Raw genomic sequence first — 11074 nt, 5'->3', positions numbered from 1 at the left:
GATGATTTTGATTTTAGTTCAAGTGATTTGGCTAGGAATTAGTGATTTATGGTGTGAGAATCAAGTAGGAAAAATCATAGTGTTGATGCACTCACCAAGGCCGAATTTTTCAAGAGAAAATATGAGGATGATTTTGCCATATTTCAAGTTATTTAACTTGTGTTTGATGATTTGGAGAATTGGAAGAAAAATAGAATTATTTGGAGTTAAATTGGACATATTGGCCAATTAATCGAGTGATAGATCAAATTAGGCCAATACCGTTTTATTTAGGTACACAATTGAATTTCTGTAGAGCATTGTGTTTAGACGATAATCCGAACAATTTGCATCCCATTTCATACATTAGTATAAAGCCTGAATTGGTTTTATAACAATTTAGCACAAATGTAGTAAATGGCTTATTGTGCATTATGTCTAGGTGGTAAGCATTTTGGCAAAAGTAAAGAGATAGAACTTGAGGATCAAGAATCGGAGTACTTGGAATTTGACTCTCGAAATAGTGAGTAACCTTACTATCGTCTTAATTATCTAAAGTGGTTTTTATCTGATTTGATGATTTTATGGAAAATGAGTTTAAATGGTAAATCTTTATGTTTTATAAACAAAATGTGTTTAAATGAAATGATTTTATAAATTGTCTTGAAATTGAATGATGGCTTTGAAAATAAAGTAATTAGAGACCATTTGATGTATTGTGAATTTATGATTCTAATTGATTGGCTTATGGCAATATTGGCATGAATGGTTGAATTGGTATTTGTGTTGAAAATGTATAAACTATTGTTTGCCTTGATAGGCTGGATAATGATAAAATTGTCATGTCATGTTGTTAAATTTTATTGAATTGGTGGGTTATTGATTAGTCGCTGCTGTGGACGGGTTCCGTGGACCAGCCTATTAGAGGGGGCACGGTAACCTTATTATATTCATACCTTAGTATGAGAGTCGCGGATGGATAACTCATGAGGTTAACACTTTAGAGTTCACTTCACGCCAAACCACCACGTGAGGGTGAACTCAGCCAATGCGAAGGAACGACTATGTTTTCAAAATAAAAACATGATTTATGCTTACATAACTTTTTATCAGCCTTGGCGGACTCGGTTGGGATAGCCCTCGGCCAAGGTATCCCTAATAATTAAGTATGAGAATGATTTTGGCACGAGCCAAAGTTTTAAGAATTCATAAGCCATGTTGATTACTCGATTTATATGAATTGATTTTATTTGGTTAAAATGAGTTGAAAGGTGATGGATTACAGTATGATAATTTATTTTAATCTGTCTCCATTTACTCAACTTTAGATATTTTAGATGGTATTTGTTTACTCACTGGGATTATATAATCTCACCACCCTCCTTTCCACCCATTTCAGGCTTAGGATAGTCGATAGATAGCTCATTTCGTTGAGGGCTACAGTTGGACTTGCATCCTCAAAAACTATAGGTTCATAGCCTTCATTACTTTTGGTCGTTCGTGGGCCTACGTGTCACTGTAAATTAAATTTTATAATTTGGTTATCTGTATTATAGTATGTATGAATTTATTTAGTTTTTATGCTACAAAAATTATTTACCGGTAACTATATAAATATTGTTTTATAAGAAAATAGAATGTTTTATTGAATATTTTTATTATATTCAAATAGTTATAGTTTCACTTTAAATGAATGTTTTAGACATCTAAACTTATTTTTGATTATGGAAATATGTGTTTTCCACTAGCATACTACATTTTTAGCTAGTTTCGAGACTTTCGAGAAAAAATGACCAAAATGCCCCTGTGAGCGAAAAATTATTTTTCTACTGTTTTGATTTTGAAATAGTTTATAATCTCTCAAAATATGATACTTAATAACTGTTGCTCATAGGGGAGGTGCGAAAACTGATATTAAAGCCTTGCGGGATTTCGATTGGTATTTTGGGTAATGAATGTCTATCGGAACATCGCGATGGTTGTCACAGGCTTGAGTAGAGTACCGGGTCGTGACAAGGAAAGTTAAGATCGGCTAAAGGCTTAAATAATACCGGTGAGTGGACTTGCATTTCAAAATTTGTTTTGGGAATGTGAATGTAATTATACATTGAAAGATTTTATCTAGCTTTTCTTTAAAAATGTACCTTGGGAACAAGCCTTTGGTGAAGTGTTTTTATCTTGTGAAAATGTGCTATATAAATGGTTTATGTGTTATTACAATTTGATGATATGTATAATATGCATTGGGTGTTTCTTTCGTATGTTGATGTGGACTCAGCTATGTGCGAGTCGGAGTGCACATACACCGATTATGGCCCAACTATGTGCGAGTAGAAGTGTGCATAAGCCGATGATGACCCAGCCATGTGCTAGTGGGGAGTGCACATGAGCTGATAATGATGGGAGAGTGTGCATGATGATGGATATATATATATATATATACATATATAGATATATGTGTCATGGAAAGTTCTTGAATACGTATATGGTTGAAATGCATGTGAAATTTGACATGTTAAGCTTTGGGAATTTATATGTGTTTCATGTTGCATTTGTCATGTGAACAGGGTGGCCTTTTCTTGAGGAAATGGGGAATTTTTGCTGGTGCCCTGTTTCTCGCTGTAGCGAGATTCATTCTCACTGTAGCGAGAAACTCTCAGGTTTTTGAGGGTTTCACAAGACATGGTTCTCGCTGCAGCGAGAAAGTTTCTGTTTTATGGCTTGAATCTTGTTGCAGCGAAAAACTTTCTGTTTCGCTTAGTATCTTGATCGATTGCTGCGCTATTTTCCACTTCTTTGGTACCATAGTTGAGCATGGACTTCCAACATTAAGGAACAAACAAATTAAGTTTAAAATGAGGGGTTTGATGAGAAACCCTCGGCCAGCTAAGAAACCCTCAGCCAGTTGATAATTTAAGTCAAATGTCGCTGCAGCGAGAATGCCTTTCCACTGCAGCGAGGACCCATCGTCTACTTGACTTGAATTGCATGAAAGTTATTAAAGTTTTCATTCTTCAAATATTTTGTTGAGCATGGACCCTTTACATTAAGTGATTTAATCAATTGGGTTTTCTTGAGGGGTTTTGATAAGCACCAAATTAAATTACATTGTTTTGAAATAAGTGCATCATGATTTTTAAATCTTTCTTTACTGTTGCTTGTTCCCTTCCTTGTTAACTCACTAGGTTTATACTCACCATTTTCAACTTCATGTTTTCAGATCACGAGGCAGCTGGTAACTAGATCGAAGTGTCTTCGTATATTCTACCCTTGGTAGGCGTCTCAGCATTCAGTAGCTGTACATTCATCCGAGCCTCTCCGCTAGAAGTCGAGTACTCTTTTGTTGTGTATAGACAGACCCAATGTAAATTATTAAGACATATGTTTAGACAACACATGTATATTAGTTGGTAATGCCATTATAAGTTGGCAATGAATAGCATTAACTGGATTCTAAATTATGAGATGTGACTTTAGTAATTTGATGGAATAATGAGCAGGATAATATAGCTAGGCTTGCTTCGGCTTAGTGGGCTATGTCCATTGAGCCCTCGTGCCAGTCATGGCCCGGGATTTAGGTCATGACATAGGTCTCATTCCATCCATCTTTAAAACCATGTGTTGTAATTCTTAATGATGAATGTTTCAGTAATATTTTATAGTAATCGAATATTCATATTTGTATTATCTTAAATTACTGTCATTCATTACTGTCTCATAAGGGCATCATCATCATCAATCCAACATATACATACTTCATTTATAACATGACTCCTATTAGTTTACATTACATTAGTGTACATAGACAAAGACTCTAAACTGTCAGCAGAGTGATTTTAAGTGAAGGTACAGCTACTGAGATGCCATAGTACCTACCAAGAAGACGAGAATATGTGGACACCCAATCTAGGTCCCAATTGCCTCCGAATCTGAAAACATGAAGTTTAAAAAAGTGAGTATAAAACTCAATGAGTGAACATAAGAAGGGAACAAGCAATTGATAAAGAGAACTTGGAAATCATGATGCATTTGTTTCAAAAACAATACAATTGATTTAATTTCTTACTAAAAACCCTTCATTTCAAACTTTGATTAATAATCTCATAGTGTTTCAAAAACCCATGATCAATCCATAAAGTTAAATGGGTGAAAAATATGTCAAAATCAAGCAAGGTAGCAAGCATGATAGCAAGTTTCTCACTGTAGCGAGAAATAGTCTTAGTTTGCATATGTTTCGGTTTTTCCATTATATCTCCCACTACAGGAGTCCAATTGACATGATTTTTTGACCATTAGAAATCGAAGAGGTTGGGATACAACTTTTATGTTTACCACTTTGCCCAATTCTGACTAAAAAGTGGTCAAAACAGTTGTCAAATCAAAAGAATTACACTAGAATTTTGGGTCTACTAGAAAGTTTCTCGCTGCAGTGAGAATCCATTTTCACTGCAGCGAGTAATTTCATTACAGCAAGAATTCTTTTTCGTTGCAGCGAGAAACAGGGCTAGTTTGTGCCCCCACCACCCTACAGTTTGTCGCTGCAGCGAGAATGCATTCTCACTGTAGGGAGATTCAAGGTAGATGAACATTAAGGGATTTTCACATGCCACAAAATCCATTCCTACTATATTGCACATCAAAGTGAACACATTGACAATAATCAAGTTTCTCATTATTCATTTCAATCACATATTATAATCATAAACTTTTTATCACATATACATATATAAACATATATAAACTCATACACCACCCCACTTCATTCATCGTCATGTGCACTCCCTACCCGCACCTAACCGAGTCATCATCGACTTATGCGCACTCCCGACTCTCACATCGCCAAGTCATCATTAGCTCATGTGCACTCCCACATCGTACATAGCTGGGTAATCGTTATCACACAACATTATTCATCAATGTACAACATATATTCATATATATACATACCAACATAATATAGGAGCATATGGATTCATCTTTTTACACATTTCACATTTTCACAACATCAAAACATTTTATGAAGGGCTTGTTCCCATGCATGATTTAATGAAAAACCAAGTGAAATCATTTAAATGCGTCATCCAAACACATATGTATTTTCCAAAAACACTTTGATGCAAGTTCACTCATTGATATTTGTTGAATCTTTAATTGACTCTAACTTCGATTATAGCTTCAAATGGACATGTGAGGCCTCGTTGGAACCTATCACACACAATATAACCATAAAAAATATAACAGCCCACAATTCTAATTATTAGCCATCTCTAACCACCAAAAATCAACCCTAACTCTTCTCTCACCTTGTGGACTTGTAGTTGAACTCCTTTCCAAGAGTTTTAAAGTGACTATGGCAAGTCCCTCTTTCTCTTTCTAAAACTTTCAACTAGTGAGAGAAAGTGCTGAAGAAAGATTTTTGAGGGTTTCAAGGTGGGAGAGTGAAAGAGCACTAAAAGTTCTATGAAAAAGTGCACCAAAGCATGTAAATTGAAGTTAATTTGAGAAAGCTATGGAAGCTTTAAGGGAGGCTCCCATGGAGATGAAGAAACGTGAGATGGAAAGGGAAGAGGAAATGGCTAGAAAGTGCTGGAAATTGCTGGAGCTTTAGATATTTATATCTAAAGTTTATCCAATTTTTCATGTAATTTATGAAAATTCCCTCCATAAGAAGACTTTGTCTTATTCTTTCCTTCGGTTCAACTTTTTGCTCTTTGGACACTAACACAAAGTCCATAATGGTCTAGAAGTATTCGAGTTCTTGAAAACTTAAAAATTTAGACTCGAGATGCAAAATGACCATTTTGCCCCTATCTTGGAAATCATCATTATTTCTATTTCCTTCGTCATCTTATCCTTATTTTCATCATTCATTTGTGGCTTAGGCTTACTTAAGCCTTAATAATGTTTGAAAGCATACTTCTAGGGGCTCACTAAAGAAAATGATGAAATTACCCCTAGTCCGTTTTATCGGGTTTACTTCTAGTTACGTGTTTATAGAGGTTGAGCTTTCACAGGTTCATTTCTGAATTACCCCTTTTACTCGGTAATCAACCTCAATTAGCAGCCGGTAAGCATTATTAGCCACCACCTCAAAGTACGAGGTACTACAATCGCCCCCACTTAAAATGAATTAGTCCTCGAATTCGAATCGGCGTGGGGTGAACAATCAAAATTCTAAAATTCTTTTACATCACTTCCATTGGCCATTCTTAACATAAGATATATAATTATGTGTACTACTCTTGTTGGATCAAAACGATACCATTCTTCATCTTATGAAGAGAATTCAAATATGCTATTAATTCTAGTCACATATCAATCAAATCATCCTTAAATCATCAATTATTTATGTTTACTTAGCCATCCATAATTCTTCTACCTCGACCTTTTACCAAACCTTCCAACATTCAAGCATTTATATCCACCATCGACTGTGGGTCTAAATCATCAACCAACGTCTATTCCGTTTTACATACTTCCATACAAATTCCATTCGAGCATTTCATAATATGTAAAGATCAAAACAAGCTTTATATATTTCAGATATATTTAACATCATGAATGATTCAAATCTAGTAACTATTAGTAACCATATTCCGAAAAATAAAACTCCAGTACTCTCATGATCGAGTGCTTACTAGATAAATCTTAACTTATACCACGAAGCATTTCAATAAATCATGACATTTACATACCTCCTATGATCTTAACCAATCCCTTTAATCAATAACTCAACTTTTCAAGGTTAAAGTTGCTCAAAGTTTTCCTTTAAGATTCCTTTTCCAAGTCTCATCTTGATAACTAATCGTTTCTATATTTCCAATGTCGTAGCTAATTTGTTCATCATCAATCACATACAACATATCTAACTTGAAATTCTTCAAATTTACTCCAAATGCTAAATCTTGTGACCTTATTAGTTTATCAGTTCGAAGATGAAATTTGACACTTACCTCTCTTTAAGTGTACTTTAAAATCAAGGAATCATTTACTAAGACCTTTCTGAAATCAACTTTTTTAGCCTTTTTACCTTAGAAAATTAAATCCATAATCCTTCATTTTGAATCATGGGCTCTATGCCAATCAAGGCAAATTTTACACTTTTAATTACATGAATTCAAATGCACACCTTTACTCATCAGCTATAAATTTTTACCCAAATCTCCATAAGTCAAAACCTTATATTGAAGCTATACCAATACTCATACGTTCTATTCCATTAGCCTTTAAAGAATTAAATCTATGGCATACTTCTCTAATTGGGTACTTCATAATAGCCTAACAAATTCTAACTTACAATTAAGCTAGTTCATATGCCAAGCCTATCAGGCTGTACCAAAACACCAAATTTGATCACGATATAATAAAAATTGAGGAACTTATACCAAAAGTATAAACACTTACTTTTAAGCTAACAACATTATAATCAAACTTGTTCATTACCAAAATCACCGATAAATCATCTTAATCACTAACTAGCGTTATAACCATTGATAGAATATTATCATCGAATCAAATTGTAACGAACTCCATATAAGTTTTTTTTTATACCAATATGCAACATATATATCCATACATATATATTTTTCCAAAAATTTTAACTTCGGGTAGCCTTAGGCATATCAAGCACAATAAGCCATCTGTAAAACCAAAATAACTAATAATCAAGTTTAGAATCAATTCTTCTTATAGTTGGTTAGATCATGCTCATTATTTGTGGTGAATACACAAAGCTGATCCCAATATTCTATTCTCATACGAGAATCGACCACTAATTGGCACCATCCCCAAAGCACCAAGTGTCTTAAAAATTGATTTTTTTTCTCTTAGCCAAAATTCATATTCTAATATCATGCTTCTAGGTCGTAGCTCATTACCAAAGTATTTACTCTTATATAAATACTCGAATCATCATCTTTTTTCTAAGTAGATTTCTACAATTTCTGTAGCGTATTTCTATTCCCTTACTAAAGGTAGTATCATTTAATCAAACCATGTCACCCTCTTTCTCTAAACATTTGAAGCATAATTGAACCTTTGCCTATCCCTATCAAGCACTTTACCTTGATAATTACTCAAATAAAATTGGAACTTGTGGGGGAAGCGCATTTCACAATTTATGCCTTGCGTCACAATTATGTCAAGACCAGAACCTCATCAGGTCCACAAAACGATAGGATAATCATTGCCTCAAACCAGCATTTCCAAGTATACTTATGCTTGTATCATATCTTCATACTTATGTGACATATCAGTCACGAGCCCAACTTGACTATATAGCCATTTGCTCTTTGAACTTTAATGTTATCTCACTATGAAAAATCTTTTCAATTTATCTCATCAGGGTATTCACAAGGTGGATACATGTCCATAACTTATAGTTCAAGGCATAAAGCATTAAACACGATCTCATCGTTGATGTTCTACGCTATATCCTATAATACAAAATATAATCTAATAACTATGACAATGAAATTCTAAAGTTCCACCTTTATCTACCAATCATAGCTCTCTTTATGAGCACATACTTTACACTACTTGATTGTTTACAAGCCATTCATGGCCATCCAAATTCGACCTCTTATAGCAAGTCAAACTAGTATATTATTCTTATGTTTTCCAATGCACTTCCAAAATGCTTAAACACATCCTTTAATAGAATTATGTTGAAGACTCAGACAATCAAGGGCTTATCTTCAAAGCCACGCATAACTTTAACAATTTAATATATATTTGATTACATTTAGCTCATTAACCCCATTGAACATTATTTTAAGATCTTTCAAGATGTTTTTACTCTTATTTTGGACTGAACGAAACTAACTTAATATAATTGCATTGATTATCCTTGAGCTTTTTATGCTCGTCATAACAACATCTAGGTTTCACCCATCATTCGTCTTAATGACTTTCAGCCTTTCGCAACACACTTCTCATACATGTTAGGGCATTCTCAATCTCATACCAAGTCTATAGTCATGTAATCACCAATTTGGCCAAATCCTTTTATGGAATATCTCCTTCCATACGATGAATGCGAATCACAAGATATACAACTCCGAGTGTATGCTTACATATTAGTAACCTCCATATATTTCACGGTCATAAAAACCACAATTTGCAAAATTAGCTTTCTATCACAAGTTTGCGTTCAGAACATTAGTCTCAACATATCTCACTTTGGGCATACTTCACTACTAGCATTTGCATACCTTGACCATAACATTCAGTGCAAATTGATTAAGCAATGATCTTCAAATTTACTCCTAGATACACATAGATCAAATTGTACACCACTTAGTGTTGAGATCTTGACTTTACTCATCAATTCTTACCCAATTACATCCATAAGATAAACAATTCACTTAATTTTTTGTATCTTGCCTTTGCAGTCATAAGATCAAAATTTCTTAAACTGAAGATGCAGAAGCTTCCTCTTAGAGCATATCTGAAAATCCGCATGTTCTAAGTTCCTTACCTTTGAAGAAATCCAATTCAAGACTAATCATTTACATCATAGGTTGCATATTGAACCAAACAGATTTTTTTTTAAATTGACCTTTAAAGCAATTCATGTATCAATCTCAATATAGAACTCCATATGGAACTTAGACTAAATTCATCATTTCTACGTCCTTTAACTTTAAACAGCTAAATCCACACCTAGTCCTTTAATCTTTTGGCTCCACGCTAAGCATAGCAAAATTCAAGCTCGTCCTTAGAGCAGGTTTGTTTACTAGCCTTTTTCTTCATGACTACCATCAATTATAATGATCACTGATTTTCACCCTTGAGCTAATTCATATACCTTTAATTTTAAACCATAATAGTTCAAATTAACCCTTGGGATCTCACCGTCACTTAATTAGAATCAAAACCAGCTCCATCTAAACTGTTGTACACATATTCAACACATATTCTCATATAAATATTTCGGAAGCCCAACACCATTTATATATGGCATCACAAGCTCGATTAACCAAGTGCACTTACCTCTATAAGCATAAGTATTGGCTTACTCTTACCTTAATGCTTAAATTTATAAACTCCAAGTGAATGACAATCATCACTATTCATTCCAATCAAAGTGCGCCCCTTGTACCATTACTGTATATGTTTCTTTATATTGACCGCAATAATGATCCAATATCGTCCAATTTCTTCGCATTAACAATTATAGGCTCAAGTTATAACTCCACTCAATGAATAAGTCATTATGGACCAATTAGTCCAGCTCCAATTTCCTCCATCTTTAATAGGAGGAATTTGTTATTACATTAACCTTTCATTAGGAGCATTTTCTTAAAATCTTTCCAACAATACATCAAAAACACATGGAGTCAACATTCTCCCTCTCTTAGTTTCGATGATGACAAATGTCATGACCAGATTTTTGAGCCGTGATCGGTGCATGGACCCAATGGGCATAGCCCACCAAGCCCAAGCAAGCCTACTTATATAATCTTGCTCATCATTCCATCAACTATTCTTAAAGTCACATTTCATACTTCCAATCTATAAGAACCTAATTAAAATGCTATAGCAATCAAAACTGCATTTCACATTAACCCAAATAATGATAACCATTGCCACTCATGGTGGCTTATCAATCAGAATATACATATATGCTCTAAGGCTTGCATTTTAGTTCTTTACATCACATGTACGTATTTACAAACAAAATGACTCTAGGCTTCTAGTGGAATGACCAAGGTGAAAGGACGGCTACTAAATGCCAACATACCTACTAAAGAGACAAAACTACGTGGACACCTCGGCCTAGGTTCCAACTGCCTACTAATCTAAAAACATGAAGTTGAAAACAATGAGTACAAACTCAGTGAGTGAACATAAGAAGGGAACAAGCAACGATAAGGAAAGTTCATAATCATGATGCACTTATTTGAAAACAATGCAACTTAGTTCAAGTTCTTATCAAAATCCCTCCATTAAACCCCTGGTTATTAAATCATTTAATGATGAAGGAACCATATTCAGCATGAAATTGGAAGGAGAGGAAATTTTCAGTAATCATCCAAGCAAAGTAGTATAAACAGAATTTTTCTTGCTGCAATAAAGTCAATTTACAAATAAA

This window comes from Theobroma cacao, chromosome 5 (assembly GCF_053813885.1).
Source record: "Theobroma cacao isolate CCN51 chromosome 5, ASM5381388v1, whole genome shotgun sequence".
NCBI classification, from domain to species: domain Eukaryota; kingdom Viridiplantae; phylum Streptophyta; class Magnoliopsida; order Malvales; family Malvaceae; genus Theobroma; species Theobroma cacao.
This window is presented reverse-complemented; position numbering follows the sequence as displayed.